General features: G+C 38.2%; 1 pseudogene; it reads right to left on the reverse strand.

Annotated features, from left to right (window-relative positions):
- Positions 1–307: 307 nt before the first annotated feature.
- Positions 308–2,610, reverse strand: LOC146559457 (uncharacterized; annotated as a pseudogene).
- Between the last annotated feature and the right edge of the window lie 8,161 nt (positions 2,611–10,771).

Raw genomic sequence — 10,771 nt, forward strand, 5'->3', positions numbered from 1 at the left:
GGTCTGTAAAATTGGAAGTACAAAAAAGACCCGCCTGTTCCAAGTTTTTTGTCTTCTTTTTGTGGATCTGACCTTTAGTTGGACTTTAGGGTGTTGAGTAGACCTTTAGATGTTATCAAAGACACTATACATAGATGTGTTGTTAATTAAGTTTAACTTATCTGCTCAGTGTTGCTCTCACCACAATTGATGTTGGCAAGAAAGAGACTTCAAGAGAATGTGCACAAGGATTTGTACATGAATAAACATTTACTATCATACATGAGAATGAGTAAGCAAACCTATTGTGTATACGGGTCATTCCTACTATTCGGTGCCATTTCAGTGTGATCACTCTTCATCAAAAAATACAAAATTTTGAATTATTTTAACATTTCATCTAAAAGAGGGATTTTCAACCTATAAGAAAAATGTATTGGTCCAGCTAAGGATATTATATTATAATATTTTTTAAAATCAAAGTCTTTACCATGACGTGCCAAATGTCCACCCTGTTACAGGACATTCAATTTTCTATTAATAACTGTTTTGAATGCACAGTTATAGTAATATTTACATTTTCTAAAAGCTACAATGTCCCTTTTTAAAATCTGCAAGGAAATTTCAAGGAAGTATTTTAAACAAGCATTATATTGAAAGAAGACAGGTTCAGTTTTAAGACACAGTGTAATTTCAAAAGATTGTTTTTAGATTCAAAGGGAATATTAAAAAAAAATTGGCTCCATTTTTAAGTAACTTAATTTTGCTGATTCATTCCCTCCCAATAACCAAAGAGACATGCATTATGTTTGTTGATTTGATTTAATTAACAAAAGAAACACACAGGTAACAGGGTGGACAGAGGAGAAACAGGGTGGACAGGAGGTAACAGGGTGGACATAACATCAGTGACAAAAAATACCACCTTAAAGAAACTTCAAAAATCTACATGTAGCAGACATTCATCGTTTCTCAGATTTTCTCTCAGTTGTCTGTAGGCTCTATACTGCCATCGGATATTAAAGACGTGCCGCCTAAATCTGAGTAGTCCGTCATGAAATTCCCCTGCAAGTGCATCCTCTGTTGTCATGACAGTTGTCTTCACTGTAATTGTTGACTTTTTACCAGATACCTCTCCATCATTTAATTTTTCATTCTCTTCTAGAGACCACTTGGTAAAGGCTATCTCTGTGTTGTTAGGAGGTCTCAAGAGTGTGTGTGTTGTACTGAAACAGTCTTTGCATTCACCATATGCACAGACTTTGGATTTAGCATCACACATTGTTGCATCTACCATCTCTTCAATGTGTTTTGTTGCTGACAGACCTTGGACATACAGGGCATTGGCCATGAACTGTAAGTTCTCATGTGTCCTGCACTGACAGGTTTCACGATCAGCTTCTGTGGGCACCACAACCCAAAATGGTCTTAAGGTGCAGAAACAAGAATATGAGACCTGATGCTCAGTTTCTGAAAGAAACTTATGGTGCAGATTCTTCAGTGAATCAGTTAGCAAACGTTTCTGTTTTTTTATTTTCTTTTGAGTTAGTTTGCTTTCGTCCTGTTGTCATCCGACTGACGTAATCTCTTAAGAAGAAGGCCTTTATTTTCTGCTTGCAATCAACTGGTAATCTATTGCTTTCCTTTCTTTCAAAGGTTATGAGCCCTCCATCTTGTCTTTGACCACGCTTTTTTGAAAAGCCTAGAGCTGTCTGTGCAGCCCTCTGTAGCCTGTATTTCTTTATAATTTTTCCTATTGTCGTTTTTGCAATAATTTGCCTCTCTCGTTCCTTTTTGGTGTTTTTGTATTTATTCCTGATTTCCTCAATGATTGATTCCTGCAGTAATAGTCTTTTCCTAATTGTGTTGCTAACTGTTTCATGACGCAGCAGTGCATCCACTTTAGAACGTGGGGATTTTTTTTCCCCACCCAAACGCTGGCACCTCTTCTTGTATTTTTCTTTTTTTCTCTTTTCCTTTTCCAACAAGGCCTTTAGCTCTTTAATTTCATTCTTGAGTCTCCTTCTTCCCTGTCTAATATTCCTTCGTCCAACAATGTATTGCCTACAACACAGGAAATATTGTCACAATTATTATATATATATGTTTAGATAAATGTTTAGATACAGTATAAGATAGACGTTGGATATTATATGTTTATAATGTATTAGGCAGGTAGACTCACACACTCACTCACTCACTCACACACTCTCTCTCTCTCTCTCTCTCTCTCTCTTTCTTTCTTTCTTTCTTTCTTTCTTTCTTTCTTTCTTTCTTTCTTTCTTTTTAGGGCAAAATCACGTTTTATCATTCAAATACAAAATCTACCTAATCAGCAAAGCATTGAACTGTCAACTCTTCTTCTAACCTTGAGGGTCCTGGTTGCGGGGCATTTTCTGGCTCTAGGAAATATTCTGGACTTAGGGGAGGAGTATTCATAGCCTCAAATTCTGTCCTGCCTTTGGCACTAGCCCTCTGCTTTCTTTTCCTTTCTCGCCACTGCTTTCTCTGTGCTCTCTTCTGTCGTTCACTGAGATCTGCCACTTTCTTTTTTTTCCCCTTCCTCTCTGTCCTTTCTCCACTTCTCTTTCTCTTTATTGAGATATATCTGTCTTCTCTCAGGGTCAGCATCACGACGTGCTCGGTAGCGCCGCTGCTTCTCCGCAGCAGACATTGGTGCCATTCCCTGAAAAATGTATACTATTCAAAATCTTCTAAAAGTATATATATACAGGTTAATAATAATTACCAATACACACTTGTATAAATAACCCTAAACACCAATCTTCTATCATCTTACGTCCCCCCTGTTACCATGTGTCCTCCCTGTTACAGTGCATAGCAATAACAGGGGTGACGGTATCAGGGGGGAGATTTTATGCTAAACTTAGCCATTACTACTAGTATGATGAACAACAAGCTAGTACATGGTGACCACTAAGAACCATTTTTAACATGTTTATTAGCCATATTATAAAAATTACAAAAAAAAAATTGTTTCCACTATTAATAAGCGTAACAGGTTGGACGTGTTATGCTTTGCCACATTACAAAATCTTGCTAAAACATTGAAAAAAGGGTTGATTAAAGAGTGGTACTTACTCGTCTTCTTCTTGAAAGTTTTCCCTCCAAAATATGTTACATCCGGGAGTGTCATGTGACTAAAAGAATAATCAGGTGATGTACTGTAGGCAGTACTGTATACAGTACTGCCCAAAAGCACATGTGTATGTATGGAGCAGTAGTGCATGAATTCACAAATGCTGACACAGACAAGCATTACTTTTCTCTTGCCTGGCCCTGTGAGCGTTGAGCCATGTGATGCGAATGTATTATGACACTCTCTGCAGGCATACAAAATTAAACAGGGGCTCCCACAGAAGGAGCCATACGTACTTAGGCAATGATTTCCACTGCTTCATATATGCCGGGATATGCAGAGCTGCATACTTCTGTGCACACACACACACACACGCACACACACACACACACACACACACACACACACACACACACACACACACACACACACACACACAGATTTATTAATTCAGCTTTTACTTAATAATAAACTAAATCCTAAGAAACCATCAAGGTCACGCCTTCATGTTTAGTGATGCTGAAAGTGCAGTTAAAAGACTATTGAACAAACAAAGGAGTAATAGTCATAATAATGAAAGGATAAATAAAACACAATCAAATAATAAGAGAAGACAGTTTAAGAGGTGTGTAACCATGGTTTGATTTTTGTTTCATTTTATGGTGTAAACAGAAATAACTTGTTCATGGAACAAAATCTTCTACTAAGAAAGTGTTAGATTTCACATTATGTACCCTTGAATGTAGAATACAGGACATCCTATTTTGGTCACAAAACTGCAAATGTTATTTAGACGTTCAGTCCTGCATTTCTTCATCTTTTTCTTACTTCGTTTCCATTTGCTCTTTTTTTTAAATAAATATATGTGGGTACTGTCATAAATACCATCATTGATTCTTTATTAAGGACTCTTTCTTTCTAGTCTTCATCACCATCTTGTTATTAATTTGCAATGATGTAACACTCAAATCCTGTTATCTTAATGTGTGTCTCTTCGCTCTGACCCACCGTGTAGCGACAAACGTCCCAAAAGACACATTCTTGATTAGGTTATCAAAGTATTACATTCTCTTTGATTTCTTTGGCTTGGGAACTTTACATAAAGCAAAGCCAAGCAAATATGCTGCAATAAAATTTCAAAAGTTCAATTATTTGTGCTCATCATTTGTGATGATGGCATATAAGGATGTCTCCACTGCAATTTTTTTTCCAGGATTATAAAATATTTCCATAATTATCTTGAATATTTTTAGTTTTTGTTTATGTGTTTGTTGTTGGATAGAGAAACTATGGACATCCTAAAGTGGTCAAATATTGTGATTACCTCAGAATAAAAACTTTTTACCTTTTTACTTATCTTAAATTTAACAATAGCCCTCAGTGTCATCACACAAAAATGTCTGAGTCTGAAGAGATCGTCTGGCCACAACCTGCTCAATGATTGATCAATTTCCAACTTTAAAGTGACATTTAAAAAAAAAAAAAGATAAAGAATGAAAAACAAATTTATGGTGTGCCAAGATTAGTTTCACTAGTTTCTGCAGATCTCTTTTGTTCCATTATAATGATGAATCACACCTATAGTATGAGGTTTCTTCACTGAACACATCTCACTATGATTGCATGCATGTCTGTCTTTGATCTGAAAGATCCATGCCTTCTTTTCTACAAATACAATAAACAGATTAGTGAAAGTGGACAGCACAAAGTCAGATTCAGATTACAAGTATGCAAAGACCCAGTTAGTGTACATGGATAGAAGTTTCTTTTTTCATGCACAGAAAATGCCAAATAACGTTCGATGTCTTTTATAATAGAATACCTGTGGGTAACTCACCAGTGAGACTATGTGAGGATGTGTGAATGTATATTTGTATGAATGCTTGCTTGTTTTTCTTTCAAGTAGAGTAGATAAGAGGGTGGGGCAGAGAGGGGAGAGGATGAAAGAGATGCAAAGAAAGAGAACGTAGAGCGAGTAGTGACAACTGCATTTTCATGCATAAAATATTCTTGTTACATGCACATGACAGGATTCACTGTTTTCTCACTGGCAGTGTGTTGCATTTTTTTCAAATCATATGTAGCCTAATTCCGACCACGTTGCCGAGTGGAGGCCGCATGGTCTCAAAAGCCAATTTTAAGTTTTGTGATTTTTAAAGACGTTAGAATGCCCTGGAGGACGGGGCTGTGGCCCCCCCACACCCTCTAGCAGATTATTACATGAAGGAACCTTTTAAAAGACAAAAAACAAGCGCGTCCATGCTCACAGGTGTACACACGGGTGATCACACCCACAAACTACACCCTTTTTGGCTCCTACCTCAAAGCACACTGTGTTCTGCTGATCTTATGTGCTGCACAATAATGTTTAACATTTAGTTTTTACTGTCATATTCCCATATATCATTGTGATGTTGTTTATTCTATTACTCTTGTTCTCTTCTGCTTGCTTTCTTTTTTCTTTCTCAGCAGGTGATCCAGGTGATTGATATATGCATTTTTTTTCTCTGCCCGTTCTGTTGGTTTTTGTCTTTTGCCCTTCTCCCCCGTCCCTCTTCTCAGCTGTTTCTCTTTCCCTCTTTCTTTCTCCCCTTCTTTCCCCCAGTCAAGTCTGTCCCGTATTCAGTAAGTGAAAATAAAATAAACAATAAAAGGTGAATCAAATGGACCATTACGGCAAGGCTGGGATGGTCAGTTTGGTAAAGTAAATCCGTTGGGCATCTTTCTTTGCCTTTAGACAACAATTCTGATGGCAAAAGAGCCAAACGGGACAGGCCAAAAAAAAAAAAAAAAAAAAAAAAAAAAAAAAAAAAAAAAGACGTTAGAATGATAGGATGCAAGCAGAAGTTAAATTAATAAAATTTCATAGAGAAAATGTATAAACTTATCTCACACAATCTTTCTATGAATCTCCAAGACCAGGAAGAAGCCATAAATAGTCTCTCAAAGGTATTCTTTGCTGCTCTGATGCTCTGCATCAAATCAAAACTGAAGAACCTGTTTGTTTGGCCAAAGTGCGCTGAGTGCCCCAGTCTAGTGAAGTCAGAATGCAAGTACTGACACACACAGTGAACAAGAATATAGGCATCCAGCAAAGCAAGGTACAGTACAAAGCAGCAGCTGAAGTGGAAGTGACCTCAGCACACTGTGGGGTCAAGTAGTTGCCCTGCACTTCATTCACTAAAGAGAGGTTCAGAATGTGGTTTAAACAGCTAAAGTAAACATTCTGAATACTCGGAATTACTACAGAACCGTAACAGTAACACTCAGAATGATGTGGATACTTCTGTCTGAACTCTGAAAATAAAAGAGTACCAAGTTGTTGGTGTAGCATTAAAGAAATAAGATTTTTTTTACATGTTTAAAGGAAAAAGCTAATGCATGTGATATTTCAGACTCCAAATATTTATAAATTAAATGCTTACACGTATTTTTATTTTACTAAACACTAAAGAAATACTTTTGAAGTATACAAAAAGGTCAAGAAATTAGAATAAGTTGAAAGAAAAATATAAAGACTACTGAGTTATACAGTTATCAGTCAAAGCAGCAGTATTAACAAGAAAAACATCAGAGACGTCCACATTTCAATACATGACATTTATGCTATATTAGTCCTTAAAGTAATACTTCAGATTACACAGCTTTCTCTTAAAATTATACTAAGCTAAAGTAAAACTAACTCTGGAGAAAGCAAGGCAGAAAATATCAAGACCAACTTCAAAAATGGGAAGCTACACCTTTGCAAAAAGAAGAAAGTTATATTTTTGCATATGTAAACATGGGAAAATAAAATAAAAACACATTTTAAACTTAAATAATAACTACAAGCAGTTACCAATAGATTTGAAATTTTTTAAATTTTCTTTTCTTTATTCATTTATTTATTTAAATTAACTCTTTTGGTGGGCTTTTGTGTGTGTATCATTGTGTTAGTACTGTCAGCCAGTGTCCCCGTAGGTAACCTGTGCAGCACAGCCTCTAGTTCATGGGCTGAAGATAGTTCTCGGTTAGCAGTGTGTTAGCAGACTGCTGGGTGCTATCGATAACACATCTACCAGTGTCCAAAGTATGTGGTACAACCAGCCTGTGGGGTTTCAGTGCTTGTGCTTATTGGTCAGTCAGCCCCAGAGAAGAGACAAGTTTTACAAAGTGATGCAATAAAACTGTTAAAAATAATGAAAAGTGCCACTGTCTATGCTTTTCATCATTTTTTTTTTCATCTTTGATCTTTTCTTTGCTCTTTTCTCGTTCTTAGTCATCTCTGAAATAGGTGAAGTGTGTCTCTCCTACTTACTTACCACTTACTACAGGACACTGACCCAAGTGTGGTTGTCAGTTAAGAAACAGAGAAAATCTTTGATTGTAACTCAGCTTACATTATATTTAATTTTTAGTCATTTGATTGTCATATCAATTGATAACAGTTAACATTAGTTAACTTAAGTCTTATATTAGTCTTAAATGTTCCCCCCAATACATAGTCTTCATTAATTACACTCTTTCTCATTACTATTCATTTTAATTAATTAATTTCATTAATTTTAATTCTTTTTCTTTACCTTTAACGTGTAGCACTTCTGATGACAGTAATGTTTCCAAAGCAAAAGACAAAATAGAGGACATACAGTCTTTTTACCTCTACAATGCCTTTACAGCAGCGGTCCCCAACCTTTTTTGCGACACGCACCGGTTTATGCCCGACAATATTTTCACAGACCGGCCTTTAAGGTGTCGAGGATAAATACAACAAAATAAAACTAGTACCGGTACCGAAAAAAAGAAGATAACACACGTGAAAAGACCCAGGAAAACCGAGTTAACGATAAAAACGATAACAAAATAAAGCTGAAAACCGATTAAAACCCTGAAAACCATACATTTCACACCTGAGCCTCAACTCTCGCGGCCCGGTACCAAACGACTCCCGGACCGGTACTGGTCCGAGGCCCGGGGGTTGGGGACCGCTGATTTACAGGGTGCAAAGTTCCAGGAGAAAGCATAACTACTTTATTTCATTTCAACATACTTTAGTCGAATAGACTGAATAATCTTAAAAAATATGTGAAAAGTGCAAGACTAAATTATGTTTAGATGAACAATATAAATTTGCAATGTAGGATGGACGTGAAATGAATTTGCAAAGCAACCTCTGAATTGCCATTATTGTCATGTAAGAGTATCCTTCTGTTCGGATTTGTCATATGTTAGCACCTGCACCAGGTGGTCTGCCTTTCATCTCTACAGATCACAGGTGTGAGAACTTTGCTCTGCTCTCATTATGAAACCAAATTCAATTATGTAATAAGAGGCCTCAGCTCCTATGAAGTTGAATAGAATTGATCTTGATAAGGAGCAGAGACCCGTGAAATCTGCAGGGTCTGTGACCCACAGACCAAATAATAAGAAATACTGAGAAGATAGATGAGGCTGCCATGATGAGCAGAGACCTGGTGTGTCTGAGTGTTAGTGTGTATGTGTCTCCACAGTTCAAAACTTGGTATCATATACAATCTACACTTTTGTTAGTGGATTGTCTGTGTACGTGTGGATGATTTCTAATACATATTTGTGTCTGAAAGACAGCGCTTAACAAAGTACGAATAAGTAAACAGACAGGTGTACACCCACAGGGACTGATGTCATTCAGATAAACTGAGTAACTAATGAACTGATTCTCCCCTGCCAGCCAAAGCTGTACACATGTCCAAAGCACTGTACTTTCATGTCAGTTTGCTATTTCACAAGGGGCGGTCAACTTACTGCGCCACTCACAATCGATCCTTGCTATGAATGAAAAATTACTGTGACAAAAACTCCTGCATATAGACAGCTCTGCTGATCTTAATTGCATGAACCATGTTTTCAAAATTAAAACTGTAATCATCTCAGACTTTTTGAAATACTGGTGATTATTTTGTTAACATAGGATAAGAAAAATCTTTATTAGTGTGGACTGACTGTAGAGCACACGTCTTGACTGTAATGACTGTAAAGAAACAGAAGTGGGTGCATATGTTTGAGTTTATTTTGGATTTACTCTAATCCACAAAGAGTCAAGTACACTCACCTACACTCCCACTGATATGTTGTTGTTGATATGTTTGGCTTGTCCCTGTGGCAAACTGTCATGATCCTGGGTCCTTTTGACCCAGCGTTTTGTGTTTTCTCTTCGCGATTTTGGTTCTGTTCTTCCTCTGGTTAGTGTTTACTCTGTTCTGCCCGTGTGTTCCTGTATCTAGTCCGCGTTTCTTAGTTTGTGTCCTTTCATGTGTAAGTTCCTGTTTTATTGTGAAGGTCTGTGTCTTACAGTGGGGCAAAAAAGTATTTAGTCAGCCACCGATTGTGCAAGTTCCCCCACTTAAAATGATGACAGAGGTCAGTAATTTGCACCAGAGGTACACTTCAACTGTGAGAGACAGAAGGTGAAAAAAAAATCCATGAATTCACAAGGTAGGATTTGTAAAGAATTTATTCGTAAATTAGGGTGGAAAATAAGTATTTGGTCACCTCAAACAAGGAAAATCTCTGGCTCTCACAGACCTGTAACGTCTTCTGTAAGAAGCTTTTCTGTCCCCCACTCGTTACCTGTATGAATGGCACCTGTTTGAACTCATCATCTGTATAAAAGACACCTGTCCACAGCCTCAAACAGTCAGACTCCAAACTCCGCCATGGCCAAGACCAAAGAGCTTTCGAAGGACACCAGGAAAAGTATTGTAGACCTGCACCAGACTGGGAAGAGTGAATCTACTATAGGCAAGCAGCTTGGTGTGAAAAAATCAACTGTGGGAGCAATCATCAGAAAATGGAAGACATACAAGACCACTGATAATCTCCCTCGATCTGGGGCTCCACGCAAGATCTCATCCCGTGGGGTCAAAATGATCATGAGAACGGTGAGCAAAGATCCCAGAACCACACGGGGGGACCTGGTGAATGACCTGCAGAGAGCTGGGACCAAAGTAACAAAGGTCACCATCAGTAACACACTACAACGGCAGGGAATCAAATCCCGCAGTGCCAGACGTGTTCCGCTGCTGAAGCCAGTGCATGTCCAGGCCCGTCTGAAGTTTGCCAGAGAGCACATGGATGATACAGCAGAGCATTGGGAGAATGTCATGTGGTCAGATGAAACCAAAGTAGAACTTTTTGGTATAAGCTCAACTCGTCGTGTTTGGAGGAAGAAGAATACTGAGTTGCATCCCAAGAACACCATACCTACTGTGAAGCATGGGGGTGGAAACATCATGCTATGGGGCTGTTTTTCTGCCAAGGGGACAGGACGACTGATCCGTGTTAAGGACAGAATGAATGGGGCCATGTATCGTGAGATTTTGAGCCAAAACCTCCAGTGAGAACTTTGAAGATGAAACGAGGCTGGGTCTTCCAACATGACAATGATCCAAAACACACCGCCCGGGCAACAAAGGAGTGGCTCCGTAAGAAGCATTTGAAAGTCCTGGAGTGGCCTAGCCAGTCTCCAGACCTCAACCCCATAGAAAATCTGTGGCGGGAGTTGAAAGTCCGTGTTGCTCGGCGACAGCCCCAAAACATCACTGCTCTCGAGAAGATCTGCATGGAGGAATGGGCCAAAATACCAGCTACTGTGTGTGCAAACCTGGTAAAGACCTATAGTAAACGTTTGACCTCTGTTATTGCCAACAAAGGTTATGTTACAAAGTATTGAGT

This window comes from Mchenga conophoros, linkage group LG14 (genome assembly GCF_057382185.1).
Source record: "Mchenga conophoros isolate Kocher_MC1m ecotype Shallow Benthic linkage group LG14, M_conophoros_male_GT1.1, whole genome shotgun sequence".
Classification (NCBI taxonomy): domain Eukaryota; kingdom Metazoa; phylum Chordata; class Actinopteri; order Cichliformes; family Cichlidae; genus Mchenga; species Mchenga conophoros.